The 20172-nt window shown below is 40.9% G+C and overlaps 1 protein-coding gene across 1 annotated transcript in view; it reads right to left on the reverse strand.

Annotated features, from left to right (window-relative positions):
* The window catches only part of LOC125454643 (4F2 cell-surface antigen heavy chain-like), a 124184-nt gene that overhangs the window by 38518 nt on the left and 65494 nt on the right, over positions 1 to 20172 (reverse strand). The window lies entirely within an intron of this gene.

Genomic DNA, 20172 nt, shown 5'->3' on the forward strand with positions numbered 1-20172 from the left:
TTTGCACTTACATAAAGGCTGCCAGCCTTTGCGTACTTCATATAGCTTTTTGAGCTTAAACAGTCTTCAGTGCTCAGTTACAGCTGTCAGCCTCAATGTCATGCATTCCTTTTTAGCACAGAGGAAGAGGCAAATAGTTTGTCACAGTGGGGAGATCTGAACAATCGATGGAGTAGATATGTACAGTGTGGCACCAGACTACATCAATATCACACCTGCAGCTTATCCGAAAAATATACTGCGTATGCTTCAAGCAGTTAGCCATGTGTGAAAGTGAAAAGTGAACAGTCCTTAATGGGGACAAAGGGAACTACACTCAGTCAAGAGGCGTGTCCGATTCAGTGAAGCAGGCAAGCCATGATCAGTCAGGTGCTTGGAGATTGACCTGTTGTCAGTCCTGCAGGTTAACTGCAACCAGTCCAAGGTTTACAGTGTATCAGTCATGATAGTGTGGGGACATCATTCTGGAGAAAGCTCAGTTGGGTCTGACATGTCTATTTTGGAGCAGGAGCAGGTTGTCAGTGAGCCATGGTAAATCTTGGGATTTGGGCAATTCTGGTCAGGGAGTTTATCATGTAACAACCCAAAGAATCCTTGGAAAAGCAGGCAAGTCAAGTTTAGGGACAGAACTTATTGGAGTGGGTCACTGAGGAAATGGCTATAGTTCTAGAGAGTAGTGGTACCTTATTGTCAATGGGAGGCATGGGGCCACAAGACGTGTTTCTCACAATATCCAATCACCCTGGTCTCTATATGTGAAGGATTTCAAGGGCATGGGAATTCGCAAAACGATAAGGTGGAGATTTTAACAGTTATATAAAGGGTCTCAACAGAAACAGGGGATGGCTGAAAGGACACAGAAGTCACAGAGACATTGACACAAAAGGGAATATGACAGACGGAGTAACACTTTACATCCTGGGCAAAGTTGAAACCTTGCCTGTAAGATCTTACGTTAACTGTGCAATAATTGCACAAAATATCTATACTTTTATACAAGGTGAATTGAGTAACTTACTACAGGGTGGAGTACAAATTTTGGAATGGGAGGACCTGTTATGGGCGGTTTCAGTAATCATACCTCTCCTGATTCAGTTTTACTACTCATCTGGCTTCCATTTCATCTTCATTGGAGGCCATTCAGGATGGAGGTGTGCAGTTAGTGGTGGCTTACTGGCAGATTTTTACTGCCACTACAGCATTAAAACTTTGATTGTGCAATGTGCTCTTGGATAATATGAACAATAAATCTAGCAACTCAAGACTGGGCAACCATGATGGGCCATAAGCAGGAACAGAGTTGTATACCATAACAATGTGCCACCTCATGACCTTGCATAAACCACACTCTGTTATTACCATCAGGCCAGGGTACCAACCATGGTTCAATCTGGAGTGCAAGAGGATATGCGAGGAGCAGCATGAGGTCTACTAAAAATGAGGTGTCAGAATGGTGAAACAACAAAACAGGGCTGCTTGAGCACAAAACAACATAATCAGCAAGTAATTGATGTGGCTTAGTGACTCCATAACCAATCGATCAGACTTAAGCTCTGCCACGTTCAGTCATAAATGGTGGTGAAACCAATTAAACAATTCACTGGAGGAGAAGGAGGTTCCACAAATATCCCTATCCTCAGCTATGGGGTGAACCCAGCATATCAGTGCAAAAGATTAGGCTGAAACATTCACAATAATTTTCAGGCAGAAGTGCCAAGTGAATGATCCATCTTGACCTCCCTCAGAGTTCCCCAACAGGTGCCAGTCTTCAGGTAATTCTGTTCACTTTAGATGATATCTAGAAATGGCTGGAGGCATCGAACACAGCAGAAACTGTAGACTCTACAATATTCTGGCAATAGTTCTGAAGATACGAGCTCCTGAACTTGCCATAACTTGAATCAATCCATTAAAACAACAACACTGGCATCTACCCAGCAATATGGAAAATTACCCAGCTATGTCTTGTACACATAAAAGAAGGATGAATCCAGTTTGGCAGATTGCCACCCCATCAGTCTACTCTTGATCATCAGTAAACTGGTGGAAGGTGACATCATAAGTGTTACTACGCAGCAGTTCCTTAGCAATTACGAACTCATTGACATCCAGTTTTGGTTCTACCATGGCCACTCCTGATATCAATATTTCTACTAAAAAATGCATGGACAAAAGAGCTGAATTCCAGAGGAGAGGTGACTTCACATTTGACCCATTATGGCATCGTGGAGCCGAGCAAAACTGGAGTGAATGGGAATAGGGGAAAATCTCCATACTGTTGGACTCATAATAATACAAAGAATCACAGATCAGTTTCACAAATAGTGCCTGAAACAGTCATGAGCTATTTTCAGAGATAATGGGAACTGCAGATGCTGGAGAATTTGAGATAACAAAGTGTGGAACTGGATGAACACAGCAGGCCAAGCAGCATCTTAGGAGTTCAATGAGCTATTTTCATTTGTCTTAGTCATAGAAGGGCTTGCAGAGATTAAGGGTGAGTAGCAGACCCCAGATAATTTGAGTAGCACAATTTTTCAACTAATAAGTATACTTAACAAGGACACTAGTTTAAATGTTTTGGTGTTTAATTTGAGTCTTAAAACTGGACACTAGGTCATCAAATATTTAGGCCTAGATGCATGATAGGACAAATCAGGTTTAAAAAAAAGGACAAAAAAATTACGTGATTAAGCAAATTCATAAGTATTAATCTTATTACAGAATTTCATGCAAAAGAATTACAATATTTGCAGATAGCATATACTAGTTTTCTTACAAAGAAGCCAGACCATGCATTCTCCATCTTGGTGTCATAGTCATCCAATGTTTTTGCAGTCTCAAGTAGACTAGGACTTGGTATCAAGTCAGGTAGATAGTAAATAAACATCATATTCCCTTGAAAATCCTTCAGGACTGAAATTATGTGGCTATTTTCATCTTTATTAGTAGCAATAACAAATACCCTGCAAAAAAAGTGACACATTACAGAAATACTCTTTCCAAATTCTATTCAATCTCTGATGAGTTAACTTCCTACACAACATCTTATTGTCTTTACTTGACAAATCATAAATTTTAAACTCAAACTTCACAGTTTTCTTGACATAGTTGCTTCCTTTGTTATAAAAACACCTGAGTACAGGCAGCCATCCATGAGAATTATCAGGATAAGGATGTATACCGAAGACAACAAAGTGTGGAGCTGGATGAACACAGCAGGCCACCAGCATCTTAGGAGCACAAAACCCAAAGGTTGCAGGAACAGCAACACATATTCCGCTTGGGAACCCTGCAGCCTAATGGTATCAATGTGGATTTCACAATCTTCAAAATTTCCCCTCTCCCAACTGCATCCCAAAACCAGCCCAGCAGGTCCTCACCTCCCTAGCCTGTTCTTCCTCTCACCTATCCCCTCCTCTCACTCAAGCCGCATCCCCATCTCCTACCTACTAACCTCATCCCGCCCCCTTGACCTGTCCATCCTCCCCGGACTGACCTATCCCCTCCTTACCTCCCCACCTACACTCACCTTCTACTGGCTCCTACTCCGCCTCTCCTCCATCCATCTTCGAACTGCCTCCCCCTCTGTCCCTATTTATTTCAGAACCCTCTCCCCGTCCCCCTTTTCTGATGAAGGGCCTAGGCCTGAAATGTCAACTTTTCTGCTCCTAAGATGCTGCTTGGCCTGCTGTGTTCATCCAGCTCCACACTTTGTTATCTCAGATTCTCCAGCAACTGCAGTTCCCATTATCTCCTACACAAAAGACAAATCATTTTAGTGATGTAGATTTTTGGGCCATGAGAAATCTGATAATAGAGATATATAGTAAATTAATTTAATAAACTTGGGAGAAGTGATATAAGTTTAAATGCAAAAGTACATGAATTACTGTTAGTTAATTTTTACCATTACGTCAGAAATAAGTTGAATTATTGAAAACAATGAAAGCGCACAGAAAGGCTGTCAGGCTTCTATGCACACAAGGCTAACTAACAAAATGGCGAAAAAAATTTGGTTTTGATCTGGCAGGGATTTTTCCAGGGTTAATTTAGCTCTAAGAGCTCAAAACTCTTAGCTTTGGACCTCCCAATGACTTTCTGAGTCTTAAAATGCACTCTAATTCTTTAATGCCATTTTTTTACTAAGTTTTTAGTCACCCCCATTTACTATCTTGTTCTTTTGCGTAGCATGAATTTTTTGTCTGATTATGTTTCTGTGGAGCACATTGGGTTTTTTTTGTATGTTAAACATACGATACAAATGCAGGATACTGTTAAAAACACCTTTGTAATACATGTAGGTATTCATCTCCTTGAAGCATTTTACACCTAAGTGAAATTGTACCTGCAATGTGACAACTATTTCACTACTCTGTCTATGGCCTCTTGGAATAAATTACCTACTTTTCAGGTTATTACATTTCTGGGTTTCATATTACATGCAACTTTAAAATTCAGCTTTTTATGTTCAAGTCCTGGTTATTAATACACATCAAAGTTCTAACACTGAATTCAAGGAACACCTTTACTCTTCCCTTACACCTGAAAAACAACGTGTTAGAACTATTGAGATAACACGGTGTGAAGCTGGATGAACACAGCAGGCCAAGCAGCATCAATGGAGCAGGGAAGTTTGACGTTTTGGGTCGAGACCCTTCTCTCTGGTTTCTGTTAACTTCATGTGTTTTATTATTGGTAAAAATGTCAATCATGTGGCAATTTATCAAATCTCTTTTTAAAGTCCGTATACACAACTGCATGACCCTCAGTCTTTTCCACTACTTCAAAAAAACCAAAAAGGTTACTCAAACACAATTTGCCTTTAACAATTCCACACTGGCTGTATTTGACTAACCCGTGGATTTCCAAATGAAAATTAATTTTGTCCCTGATTATTGTACTAAAGATTTCCCCACCAACTCTAGGCTGATTTCATTTTGTTATCTGGTGTATCCCTAATATAACATGTTTATTGTCTCGAAAACAAAGTTGCTGGAGAAGCTCAGCAGGTCTGGCAGCATCTGTGATGGAAAAAGCAGAATTAATGTTTCAGGTCTGGTGACCCTTCCTCAGAACTTCCTCAAGACTAGCACCAGTAGCTAACAATGCTGTACCTGTGTCGGAACCAAAAGGAAGTAGAGTTAGGATTATTGTTAACCTGTGAGGTGAGTGCACTGAGTCAAGCTTCCTCATTGAAAACACCAGAACAACCGTGAGATGTGATTCAGTGTTTCATGCGTTTACTGTTTAACATGGGATCACAGGTTCATTCCAGTGTGTGAAAGCCTTCCAATTATTGATGTTGAATTTTTGACAGCTTGTCAAGCATCATGCACTTTTCCCTCACCAGCCCTGTTAACCATATTTATTGAAATTATAAAAATGCTCCCTTGCAGACTTCATCACCCGGGAAATTCCTGCTTACTCAAAACTCAGAACTTCCTCAGTTCTGAGGAAGGGTCACTGGAAACAAAACGTTAAGTCTGTTTTTCCCTTTACAGATGCTGCCAAACCTGCTGAGCTTCTACAGAAACTTTGTTTTTGTTCCTGATTTACAGCATCCGCAGTTCTTTCAGTTTTTATCTCTATTGTCTCTCTGGTTAAGTACATTTTTCTTACATACATTGCTATATTGAAGTATTCGTAGGATCTGGTGCTCCTGTATATTCTTTGAAGTAGTGCATCGTCTTCAAGTGTTCTTTCATTATCTTTTCCTTCATCCTTTGCTGATTCTTCTTATATTCTACTCCTTCACTAAAGTGACACGCACATAGGGAATACCAAATTTGATCATGCAGATATTTCACTGTTGATGGGGGTAAATTTAAGTATTGGTGTGTCAGGTAAGAAACCAGAACTGAGTGAGTTTGAGCAAGCAGGAATTTCCTGGGGTGATGAAGTCTGCAAGGGAGAATTTTTATAATTTCAATAAATACGGTTAACAGGGCTGGTGAGAAAAGAGTGCATGATGCTTGACAAGCTGTCAAAAATTCAACATCGATAATTGGAAGGCTTTCACACACTGGAATGAATCTGTGATTCCATGTTAAACAGTAAACACATGAAACGCTGAATCACATCTCACAATTGTTCCAGTGTTTTCAGTGAGGAGGCTTGACTCAGTGCACTCACCTCGAAGTTTAACAATAATCTTAACTCTACTTCTTTTTGGTTCCTACACAGGTGCAGCATTGTTAGCTATTGGTGCTAGTCTTGAGTGTTCTATATTAGTCTCTAAGGGACCAAGAATGCCTTGGAAGGACAGCATCATCTCCTTGCTCGACACCCAGCACCAGTGCAGGTACACATAACTTTAATGACTGTAAGTGCCTCAGCAGTAAGAGAAAACAAACTGGTGCATACTTATCAAAGTTGCATATGCAATTTACAGAATCATAGAATCCACACAGTGCAGAAAGAGGCTATTCAACCCACTGAGTCTACACTGACATTCAAAACAGCATCCCACCCATTCCCAACACTGAACTGCATCCCTATAACCCAGCATAGGATTTTTACCATGGCCAACCCACCTGACCTGCACATCTTTGGACTGTGGGAGGAAACCAGAGCACCTGAGGAAACCTATGCAGACACGGGGAGAATGTGCAAACTCCACACAGATCATCACCCAAGGCCAGAAACAAACCTGTGTCCATGGCACTGTGAGGCAGCAGTGCTAACCACTGCCACCACAGAGACCAAGACGAAATAGGCCTCTGGCATTAAGGGGAGCGCTAGTGCTGACCTAGATACGCTCATATAGCACAGAAACAAATCCTTCGGTTCAACTCTTTCATATTGGCCAAGTTTCTAAATCCAAACGAGTCACATTTGCCTGCGTTTGGCCCATATGCTGAGCCTTGTTCAGATGATAAAGCTCTGGAGATGTCAGTTAGGCTGCAGATGCTGGATATGCAACATGAAGGATGTGGAGGTGTATGGCAGAGATGAGATTCTGGCAAAAATATTAGTACAGTCTATCTAGGTCGCAAGCATGCAACTAACCATAACACAGATTACATGGTTTCCAGCTTTAATAAACTGGAAACTGTTCAGCATGATGAAATTCAATAGATCATGAAGCATTCTAATGTGCACTGACTTATCTCTGAGCTCCAGGGCTCAGAGATCAGCCAAAGGTGGGATGAAGAGCCTGGAGCCACCTCCAACTCTGGATCCCTCTCTGGAGAACAGGGAGGTCAAATGGGCCTGGTGGCAGCAGGTGAGGAGCACCTGACACCATTAGGGTCTCTTCTCAGGGGTATATCTGATAATGACAGCCTTTCCTCTGCCCCTCTACCATTGTGTTATGGACCAGAACAGACCCACTCAAAATAAATTAGGCAGTTAGATTAGACCCTAACATTTTTCTTATTTTAAAGATAAATGTGAGGTGCTGTGTTCCAGATGCAACTCGATTAGTCATACCACTCAACTTCAAGCAAAATGCCATTTATTCAAACACTATAGTTAAAATATAAGAACAGAAAGCGGAACTTGGAATAACTTACCGCTATCAGAAAACGTAACAAAATAAGATAATAAAGTGTGAAGCTGGATGAACACAGCATGCCAAGCAGCATCTCAGGAGCACAAAAGCTGATGTTTCGGGCCTAGACCCTTCGTCTAGGCCTGAAACGTCAGCTTTTGTGCTCCTGAGGTGCTGCTTGGCCTGCTGTGTTCATCCAACTTCACACTTTATTATTTTGGATTCTCCAGCATCTGCAGTTCCCATTATCTCTAACAAAATAAGAGATTATTTTACTACTAAACACTAACTGCTCCAATTTAGCAACATCTTATAAACGCACACTTGGCAAAAAGTCAAATTCAGAAAACAGATTGTCTCCAATTCAGGAGGAAAGAATGTCAAAAGATAATTCTGAGAGAAAACTCTGAAAACGTATAATGGCTGAGAGAGATTTTCTGCTTTCCAACCCTGCTAAGACCCCAGCAACGATGTGCCAAAAGCTAACTAAAATTCCTAGATCTGTGAGAGCCTGACTACAACCACTCAAGCTGCTTCTATTGGTCCAACCTTAAAAGAAAAACGCCAAGGGCTCACAAGTTGTTTATCTTCTCATAGATTACTCTGTAGCTGTCCCCAACTCCCTCTAAAAGAAATCGGGACAAAACACATCTCTTAATGCCATTGTGTTGTCACAATTAGCACATTAAACATTGCATCAACAGATGGGTGCCCCACCACATTCAAGTCCTCATGGCTTAGATGATCAGAGGATGATTATCGAAATCATAACAGATAAGTAGGCACAAGAGTCATTAGCTTGTCTCTATCACTGAGCATCATGCCAAAACTCAAAGAAAACAACATTTAAAAAACACATATTTGTCAGACTTTGGTGAAAAAATGTGTCATTCTCATTTGTGAGATTTGCACTTCAATGACTTTCTCTGCACATAAATGAATGGGGTATTCTATATATTACCCAGCTGTATTCATAATTTTTTGTGTTTGAAAGTGTATGAACAAAGATTTAAATGCCAATCTTTTTGATCATGTGCATTCTAGTTAATTGGCCTTCTTTGGCCAAGTAACATTGCTCGTCGTGTCATGAAGATGTACAGAGAAGGACCCATTAGCAATAAAGGTGATAGTTGGAGAGACTCATCCATCAGAACTAAAAACCAAAAGAACTGCAGATGCTTTACATCAGGAACAAAATCAAAGTTTCTGGAATAGCTCAGCAGGTTTGGCAGCATTTGTGATGGAAAAATCAGTGTTAATATTTCGGGTCCAGTGACCCTTCCACAGAACTGATGGTAGCTGGAAAATGTCAGTTTATATGCAGAAAAAAAGGAGGGGATCGGGTAGCGGGTAAACGATAAGATACAGCCTGGAGAGAGAGGACAGCAGTTGGGTAGACATAGAGTTGATAATGATCAGGCTGGGAGAGTGAATAGTTGTTAATGGGGACTATTAGTGATGAACAACAGGTGGTGTGTAATGGCAGCCTATTTGGTAACAAGGCTTGATGTGTGGGGTAGGGGGCTGGGACATGGGAGAGTTTAGGCCGTCAAATTATTGAACTTGATATTGAGTCCGGAGGACTGCATGGTCCCTAAGCGAAAAATGAGGTGTTGTTCTGTGAACTTTTTTTATCTTTATTTGTCTTGAATGGTTGATCCTTTATTTGTATACAATGATCCTAGTTGTATATTCTCCCACAACTGGAAACTTCCTTTCCCACATCTACCTTGCTAAGGTCCCTTAAGATTTTATTTGTTTCAACTGTATCATCTCTTATTCTTCTAAACACCAACATATGCAATCCTAGCCTGTCCAACCTTTCCCCATAAGACAACTCACCTATTCCTGGTCTCAGTTTGGTCAACTTTCTCTGGACAGCTTCCAAAGTATTTTCATTCTTTCTTAAATTAGGTGACTAATACATAATATTCCAGATGTGGTCTCACCAATGCCTTTTATTACAGAAAGATACCTCCTTACTTACAGATTCAATTCCCCTTGCAATAAACAATAACATTATATTAGTTTTATTTACTTGCTGGAAATACTCAGCAGATCTGGAAGCATTTGTGGACAGGATTTAGAGTTAATGTTTCAGGTCTAGTGACCCTTCTACAGGACTGCCGTTAGCTAGGAAAGCTTCATACTTTTGCAGAAAATGCGGTAAGGATGACGGGAGATGGAGCCCAAAGAGACAGAAAAAACAGTTTGACAGATAAAAGAATGGTTAAAGGTTAGTCTGGGGGAATAAACAACTGCTAATGAGGACTATTAGTACCTGAGAATGGGTTGTGTATGGTGGCAGCCCATGTGGAAACAAGGCCTCGTATGTGGGAGTTGGAGTATGGATATGGCCTGAAGCCATAAAATTGTTGAACTCAATATCAAGTTCAAAAGGCTGCAGTGTCCCAAGCAGAAAATGAGGTACTGTTCTTCCAGCTTACACTGAGCTTTGCTTGAGCACTGCAGCAAGCCTGAGGCGGAGATTTTGGCAAAAGAATGCAGTAGCGCATTGAAGTGACAGGTGACTGGAAGTTCAGGATCTTCTTTGCAGATAGAATGTAAGTGTTCTGCAAAAGTTTGCACCATTTCCCCAGTGTAGAGGAGACCACATTATGACCAGCAAATACAGTAGGCTAGACTGAGCGAAGTGCTGGTAAAGTATTGCTTCACCTAGAATGTGTGTTTGGGGCCTTGGATAGTGAGGAGAGAGGAAGTAAACAAGTACGTGTTGTACCTTCTACGATTGCAGGGGAAGGTGCTGTGAAATGCAAGGACATTCTGAGAGTGAAGGAGAAGTGGACCAGGGTGTCCCAGAGGAGATAGTTCCTGTGGAAGATTGAAAAGGGAGGGGAGAGGAATATGCGTCTAGTGGTAGCAAACTGTTGGAGATAGCAGAAATGGAGGCTAATAATCTTCCGGTTGTGGATGCTGGTGGTTGGTTGGTGAGATCAAAGGGGACACTATCGCTGTTGAGGGAAGGTGAGGGAAGAGGGGAGGTGAGGGCTAAACTGTGGGAGGTGAGTTGAATCCAGCTGAGGGCCCTGTCAGCTATGGTGTTGTGAATCCCCGATTGTGGAAGAAGGTAGACATTTCAGAGGCCCTCTTATCAAAGTTGACATCATCAGAACAGATGCGGCAGAGACAGAAGAACTGGTAGAATGGAATAGAGTCTTTATAGGAAGCTGGATGTGAGGATGTATAGTTAACATAACTGTGGGAGTTAGTGGGTTTGTAGTAGTTATTGGTAGCCAGCCTATCCCCAGAATTAGAAACAAAGATGGTGAAGAAAAACTCTCAATACGTCCCCATAGCCCAACAACACATTTCCTTACAATCGCAGAAGATGTAACGCCTTTTACTTCCTGTCTCCTCACAGCTATTTCTTGGATGTTACATATCTCATCTATAGTGAAGACCAATGCAAAATAACTCTTCAATTCATTCACCAACTCCTCATTTTCCATTAATTCCTAAGACTCATTTTCTACAGGTTCACATTCTAACCATTTTTAAACTATCTTTGAAACTCTTGCTGTCTGGTTTTATATGTCTAGCTGGCTCTCTATAGCATGTTTTTCTCCTCTTCAGTAGTCCTTAAGTCATTCATTGTTATATTTTAAATTTGGTCCCAGTCAAGCCTGCTATTATATTTAACTACCTTAATGAACCATGGATAGTGTGGACATCCCTTGCAAGTATTTTTCTCATTGGAATGAACCTATTTTAGGTGTACTCAGAAATTTCACTTCAAATAACTACCACTGTACTTCTATTCCCTAATTTTGTTTGCCAGTTTGCTTCAGCTAGCTCTGCTTTCATGCCCTCATAAATACCCTTTTAAATTTAAATTACTCATCATGAAACTATTCTTCTCTTCTTCCAACTGTATGTAAATTTCAATCTTTTTATGATTACTCTTAGATAGAAGCACCTTCACTATGAGGTCAATATTTAACCCTATCTCATTGCTCAACACCATATCTAGAATAGTTGGCTGTCTAGTTCATTCTAGAATATGCTGTTTTAAGAAATAATTTGAAAACACTGTGTGAATGCAAGCTCGTCTACCTTTGCCCATTTCATTTTCTTAGTCTACATGTGGAATAAAACCTTCTGCAATTATGTCATACAATGGGATGGAAGCTTGTCAGAAAGAGATTGTTACTGTTAGGGGTCTGTCTACCACTTATGGGGAGGCAATGACCTAGTGGTATTATCGCTGGATTGTTAATCCAACGATCCAGGTAATGTTCTGGAGACCTGTGTTCGAATCCTATCACAGCAGATAGTGGAATTTGAATTCAATAAATATTTGGAATTAAGAGTCTAGTGATGACTGTGAATTCATTGCCGATTATCGGGAAAAACCCATCTGGTTCACTAATGTCCTTTAGGGAAGGAAGCCGCCATCCCTATCTGGTTTGGCCTACTTGTGACTCCAGACCTGCAGCGATGTGGCTTACTCTTAACTGCCCTCTGGGCAATTAGGAATGGGCAGTAAATGTTGACCAAGCCAACAACACCCTCATCCCATGAAAGAATAACAAGAAAAAACTATCACAAGTGACTTCTTGCTCTTATCAGTTTTCATCTCTTGCAGAAAACCTGTCACATTCTGCTTTCCTGGATTTAAGTCATTCCTGTCTGATGACAGGTATCATCCATTCCTAGCTCCCTATCATTCCTAAATACAGTGCGGAATTCAGAAAACCAAAGTACTGCAGATACTGGGAATCAGAAACAAAATCAGAAACTCCTAGGGAAAAAATTAGCTCATCTGGCAGCATCTGTGGAGAGAAAGAAGAGTTAATGTTTTGAGTCCAGTGACACTTCTTCAGACTTCAATTCTGAAAAAGTTCCTTCTGTTTTCTTTCCACAGATGCTGCCAGGCCTACTGAGTTTTTCCAGAAATTTCTGTTTTTACTTCAGAATTCAGATCTCAATCTATGTATACTGCAACCACGTCTCTAAAATGTTTATCAAATCACATTTATTTCTATTTGCACAACTGTAACTTTCTTTGAGCCGAATTTTATTTTTCTTCAGTTAAGTGTTAGTTTTGTCAAAGTTGTTTGATGGCTTCTGCCATGATGCCTGGCCATACCACTCATTGTTTCTTTCTAAACTCACCTCATTAATTACCAATGATGTCCTTCCTGTCCAATTCCAGTCTCATCTTACCACATGCTATATTCGGAGATACATGTTTTTCACTGGATATCTGCTATAAGATCAGTGACGCTGGTGTCTGCACCATATTTAAAAGACCACTATGTACCTGGATGCACATTGGCTTTCCATGGCTACCCTGCTCAATGATGGGCACTCAATCAGAAGATTTCAAAGGAGTAGAATATCACATCACAATTTTATGACAAGGACTTGAAGGTCCCGATGGAGGAGATGTTGCAAAGAAGAGCTGCCATCTCCTTGAGGACCAGAAGAGGATGTTATGACGTCAGACCCTTGTGGCCCAGTCTAAGTTCTATATCAGGTCAGTGCAGTCTGGACACTGTGGAGGAATGGTCAGCAGTGTCACAATTGGTCAAAGACCTTCTCTGTTCTCTCAGGATAAGTGCCACATTCTTTTCTCTGCTATTTCTCACTCATGCTCTGTTATTACACTCACATCCCATTACACTCTGCCACTTGTATTATTGTGGTCAACATATTCTCTCAGTCAGTGTGCCTGTGACTGTGGATGAACATCCTCTCACATTAGCCTGTTTCTTTCTATTCTTTACCACATTCTGGCCCCAGAACACAACTGCCATTCCGCTTCCCCCAAGCCTGCAGCCTGCAACCCCCACAAATCGGTAGCTGAGTCTCCCAGAATTGGCTCCTCTTGTCCTCTCCAATAACTTTATCCCTAGGTTTCACAGGATGAACTTAATCGAGTAGCTGTTGCCCTTCTGACAACCTAACTGGACAGCAGCACAAAGAGTCCCCAAACAGATACCACTTCTTACTAACAACATAAGCCCTTCGCTACCGGGTTAGCTGCAGGTTAGAGCCATAGGTCTGACAATGAGCCACTTCCTGGACAGCAGAGGCATGGACCCTGTCCAAGAACATCTCAAATGGATACTTGACTGTGGCAATTCCTTGGACCGGTACCAGGAGTTTCCCATGACCAACTGTGCTGGGGCCTTCTGACTGACAGGTACCTCCATGGACTTCAGTGAGAACTATTCCCCAAGACTTTGAGACAAGGCTGCATGCTGTTGCACGTACAGTGTTTTCCAGACCTGCTGATAGCTGATGGTGCAGTTTTGAGATTGACATAGCATATTGCGATAAATTATTTGATTTAGTCACGAGGAAATCTCAATGAGTTGAATTCCAAAGGAATATCTCCAAATATACCTTAAGCACAGCTTCATGAGAGCCAGAGGTCCTGTTTCCACCGAACTACAACTCTAAATAATCTGTTTTGTCGACAAATGCAATTTATGTCAAAACACAAAAGTCAAATGTCAAACACAAACACAGCAATGCGGTAAATATGTGAAAAAGTCTTCACCAACAAAACGGCCAAACACCAGGACCTTGCAATGATAGGAAGGGATCAACTCCAGTAAAAATTTAACCTTTTACTGCCTAGTTTGCAGGTTTGTGTAATATAATACACTGTACAATTTAGGAGTAAAAGTAGACAATTTAGCCCCTTGGGCCTGACTTGCAATTTAATGAGATCATGGCAATCATCTGATTGTAACTTTCAATCCACATTCCCGCCTGCCTTAAAAATATTCAAACAGTCAGGTTTCTCCCCATTTTCAGGCATTGTTCCAAAGACTGAGACAGAATTTCATCTAATCTGTTTTAAATGGTTGAGCACTGATAATTCAACAATGATTCTCTAGTTCTAGATTCTCCGAAAAGAGAAAACACCTTCAGATCCACCCTGTTAAAACCATTCAGTACTTCAGGTGTTTCAATCAGGTTTCCCCTTACTCTTCTAAACTCAGGTACAAGATACTCAAACCAAGTCTGTCCAACCTTTCCACATTCTAGATAATAGTCGACTAAACCGGCTCTGAACTATCTCTAATAGAGTGACATCCTTCCTTAAATATGGTGGCAAACTGTGCACTGTATTCCAGATGTGATCAAACTGATACTATTAACGCATAACTTCTCTACTTTTGGATTCAATTCACTCACAATAAATGATAACATTCAATTAGCTTTCCTAATTATTTGCTGTACCTGTGTAATAATTGTTTGCTATTCTCACACAAGGATACCCTGATCTATCTGTATATCAGAGCACTCAAATCTTTCATTTTTTAGATAACATGCTTCTTTATTCTTTTTCCTGCCAAAATGGACAGTTTAAAATTTTCCCACATTAATCAACTTAGTCTGACTTTGCACTTGTGTGCACCGTATAATAACGCTGCAACTAAGTGATCCAGAGAGTTAAGTAGAGGAAGAGAAACAGATGTTCTGTTGCTATGGCCTAAAGTTTGTTCAGTCTTCAGAAATTAAATCTTATTTTGCCACAGGAGAAACTAGTTAATTGGTGAGCATCTGGTACGTGATTGAGGTTTGTTCTATTCCTAAGATTCAAAATAGTATAGCAGCTTGTGATAAGGTTCATAAAATATATATAAAAATGTAAGTCGAGTTCAACAATTAAGTATTTTCTTAAAACACATTAAGGATGATAGGAGAGGTGATGATTCACAGTTTTAGCATGTGGGAGTTCCTAGGTAACATATCTTTGGGAAGTACTTGAAGTTTGAGTAGCGTCGCCTCAGATTTTATTAGATAGAGGTTGAAATACAGACACTATGATGAATGAGGGAAAGGGCAAGTTATCTGGATATTTTGTACCAGGAGACAATTGCACCTGCTAGGGTTGGATTGTCTGAGACGGTCAGTGTTCAGAGATAGGAGAGTGTGACTTCAAGTGAGGCAGGTAAGGGGCCTCAGAGGAAGGAAGTGTAGAAGCCTCAGTCTTTACAACTGCCCAAAAATTTTGAGGTTCTTTCAGCTTGTCGGAATGAAGTTGAAGACTGCAGGGATATTGCGCTAACTGATAATGAAATCATGGTATAGCATGCTACTCAAGTGGGGAGTTTAAGAACAACATAGTGGTAACAAGGGAGATGATAGGGGTATTGACACGGTTCTCTGCAGCAAACAATGTCAATCCAGACAGGTGAGCAGCCTGCCCAGTGTCAGGGTTCAGGTTAGCTATTCTGGACTGGACAGGAACTTGGAATGGTCGAAGGAAGATGAAAACATCATGGTCCTTGTAGGATAAAGGAGATGGTTCTGCATAGTCAGTATGAGGAAATAAAATTAAGAAGCAGATCCTCAACGGTCATAATCTGTGTTATTGCCTGAGCCATGTTTGTGTTGGCATTGGACATATCAGATTTGAGAGATGAATGCATGGCTCAAAGACTGGCATGGGCAAAGTGAGTTCTACTTCATGGGACACTGGCACCAGCTCTGAGGAAAGTGGAATCTGAACTGGAGGGTCGGTGACCACTTAAATTGTGCTGAGGCAAGTGTTCCCACAAGCTTTCTAATTAAGAAAATAAACAGATGAGGTGGGAGATTGGGGAAAATCAAAATTAGGAAGTTGTAGTAGTCAAGGAGTGGAGTCAAGGCCAAACATAAGAATAAGAGTCAAATCATCGGGCCTACTCTGCTGGTTAATACGATCATGGCTAATCAAACACTTCAGTGTCTTTTACCCATAATGTTCCTAAAGTCCTTTATGTCAATGTGATCAGAACCTTATTACCTCTACTTCATTCAAAGACTGAGTTTCCACAGCTTTCTGAGGTACAGAATTCCGAAGATTTACAATGCTCTGAGTAAAAACATTTCTCCACATCACAATCCTAAATGGCATTCCCTTTATTTTTAAATGTGCCCTTGGTTCTAAACTCCCCAACCAGTGGAATCATCTTACCTGCATCTATCCAGTCTATCTTTTTAAGCATTTTGTACTTTTGAATGAAATTCAATTCGCATTCTTCAAAACTCTGGAGAATACAGGCCCAGTTTGCCCAATCTCTCTTTGTCAGATAGTACCCCCATTCTGGAACAAGTTTGGTGAACAGTGTTCACATTGCCTCTATGGTGTTATCTTTCCTGGGATAAGGAAACCAAAGCTCGACACGGTACTCCTATCCAAATCTAACGATCTAACCAAACTTATTTTTAACTGAAGTACGATTTCACTTCTCCTGAACTCAAATCTTCTTGTTCATTCCATTAGCTTTCCTGAAGCTTGCTGCACCTGCAAATTAGCCTTCAGTGATTTACTGGCTGGAGCACCAGATCCCTTTACACATCTACACATTTCAAGAAATACTATCTACATGTTTCTCTAGCGAAGTGAGTATCACATTTTCGATACTATATTCCATCTTTCATGTTCTTGCCTGTACAAATCCTTCTGAAACTACTTTACATCTTCCTCACAACACATACACCTGCCTTGCTTTGTGGGAAGGAGGAGCAGTAGAACAGATTGAGACAGTATCCAGAGCAACAAGAAAAGGCAACTGTTAATGGTAGTAAAGAGAAATTGAGATGTAAAATAAGTGTAAATGATAGGTTTATAGAGGAGAAAATGAGTGCACTCAGCATAGAACAAAGCCTACAAGCCACGATGATTGGGATTGATTAATCAAAATGGAAGCCAGAGGTCATGTTCTGAAGTTGTTGATCACAGTGCTTAGTCCTGAAGGCTGTAAAGTGCCTAAATAGAAAATGAGATGCTAGTCCTGAAGCTTGTGTTGAACTATGTTGGAACAGTGCACTAGGCATAGGACAAAATGTTAGCATGGGAGCAAGATTGTTTCTTGAAATGACAAGCAACTGGACATCCAAATTCATTCTTACAGACAGAGCAGGGGTATTCTGCAAAGTGGTATTGCCAGTGCAAAGGAGACCACATTATGTGCAGTGAATATAGACTGAAAGAAGTGCAAGTAATCCATAACTTTGCTGACAAGATATGTTAGAAGGCAATGGTCAGTGAGGAGGGCAGAAGTAAAAGGGCAAGTGTTACATCTTCTGCAATTGCATGATACGGTGGCTGGTATTGGTGGTGATGTAGGGGAGGGCAGGTGGACCCGTACGTGATGAATTAAAAGGCCCCTGTGGTATGCTGATAGTGGAAGGGAGCAGAAAATATGTTCGGTGGTGATGTCCTGCTGAAGGTGGAAGAAATGGTCAAGAATAATCCTTTGAATGCGGAGATTGGCGAGTAGAAAATGGGAACAAAGGGAATCCTGTGGTTAGTGTGGGAGGGAAGAAGTGGATGTAGAAGAATGGAAGTGTACATATCACCCTACATATCTGCCATATCACCCACTTGCCACCTGACCCACAGCCAGCCCTCCAAACCATCACTTCACTCACCTGTCAGTCCATCCTCCCACAACTTCACCCATTTACCACCCAAATGTACATATGCATATCTGCATATCTAACACCTCTTTCACCTACCATTCTACCCATTTGCCAGCTCTTTCACCAACAATGCTACCCATCTGCCTGTTTACCTACCTGACAACGTATTCATTGACCACCTCATCTGCTTGTCACCCCAGACACCTACAAACTCACCTGCTTCCCACTCTGTCCAGCTAACATGCCACCCTATCCATCTATTACCTCAGCAACTTGCTTTCACACGCAAATACAGTTAACCCACCTGTTGCCCTCACCTATCTGTCATCCAACACAATGGACACCCTACATCCCCACCACTTCATCCATCTGCCTAACCAACACCTCACCCACTCATCAACTTATCTGTAGAGCCATGAATTCACACAGCTGCTAACCAAACCTCTTGATATCCCAAGCACTGCTGCCCTCTCATCCTGCTACATGCCTCAAGTATTCTCTACACAACCCATTCACCAACATTCATAGTGAGCCTTTAAACACATCATATGGAAAATAATGCCATAAAAAGCAAGCATCTTTCCTTCCCCTTGCTTGTGCTGTGCTGCTATGAAGCTCTCCAAGGGATGCTATATTCCCCATTTCTGAGAAAGCCAGGTTTGATGACAAAACAAGAAATGCAAAGCAACACAAGTTGAGGAAAGCTTTATCCATTATCAATAAACATGTGGTTCCACGTTCCTACCTTTTTTTTGCACTTGTACTGTATTGCCTGGATATATCTTTCCACGATTTTAGAAGCTCTATAAACTAAAACCAAATAATTGTTACTATTACTCAATGGAAAATTACTCAAGTATATTTTTCAATTGCTGAATACAATTTTATCTTTCACAAATTCAATTATGACCTTAATTTAGAAAAAGGCAATCTGTCATATTCCTTGCAGAATAATTATGGCTTGAAGCCCAAATTCTTACTTGGCAATACTTGAGGCAAGGATCTTTTCTTTTCATTTTTCTTGTTTAGCCTGGACTATCCCAAGTTAAAGGATCAGCTTTACAAGCTTATCTAGAGTTAAGAGGGAGGAATCATCACATGCAGCAAAAGGACTACCAATCCAAATTACAGTCACGAGCTACATCAGCTACTGAATCAGCAATTGGCTGGAGGACTGTGAACTGAACTATCTTATTTCAGACATATGATTTCCAATATCACATAAATGCTAATTTAGAACCTCTTGACCTCTTTTTTTTGCAAATTTCATAAAATCCCTCCTGTGGAAACTGGCTATTTGGTCCAACAACTGACCCTCTGAACAGTATTCCTCTCAGACCCGTCCCACCCCTTACCGTATCCCTGTAACCCTGTATCTGTTATGGATAATCCACCTAATTTATGCACCTTTGGAGTGTGGGAGGAAACCAGAGCACTCGGAGGAAACCCACACAGACATGGGGAGAATACACAAACTCCACACAGACAGTCACCCTAGGCTGGAATTGAACCTTTTTCCCTGGTGCTGTGTGGCAGCAGCGCTAACCACTGAATCGCCATGCTGCCCCCTATTCTGCTTCCCCCTCCTCCCCTAGGTCACTAGACATGTAACAAGCATTTATTTAACATCTTAATAAGCAATTATCATAGGAATTCTTCATAAACATTGCAACAAGCAACGCAATTCACTCTAAGATAGATGAATGAATCCAGCATTGGCAGCCAGGGTGAAAGCGGTTAAAGACAGAAAATTTAAATATGAGTGACTAAGAGAAAAAAAAAGCATGAGGATCCTCAGAGTGAAACATGTTGTTTGGAGACTCTGAAAACTTGTTGCCCTTTTAGTGATTCATTTTACTGACAAATTTTATAAATGAAATATACTAATGGATTGAGAAAGATCTGAATTTTTTTACACCAAGGAACCAGGCACACATTGTAGCACCAAGCAGCGAGTCACTGTAACGTGAGGGGAGAGAAAGTTATAGCATTTTTTAAAAATGATTTGTTGTAAAATCCAAATGCTTGCAAATCATTTCAAATAGGTGGCATTATAACTCTATCACAAGATGAATGCAGATAGATTTGTTTTTGTATTCTAACTACCACGTGATCCACCAGCATACTGACTTTCCAGTTATCTCATTGTAAGGAATAGACTTGACTGAGAGATTATTGATGCCTGAGAGAAGGCATGGTACAGTACAGACTGAAGGCAAGGAATAATGGTGGAAAAGGCAGGTGAAGGGAAAGTGTGGAATAGAGTCTTCTGTGGTGACTGTGCA

The sequence above is a fragment of the Stegostoma tigrinum genome, chromosome 9 (genome assembly GCF_030684315.1).
Source record: "Stegostoma tigrinum isolate sSteTig4 chromosome 9, sSteTig4.hap1, whole genome shotgun sequence".
Classification (NCBI taxonomy): Eukaryota; Metazoa; Chordata; class Chondrichthyes; order Orectolobiformes; family Stegostomatidae; genus Stegostoma; species Stegostoma tigrinum.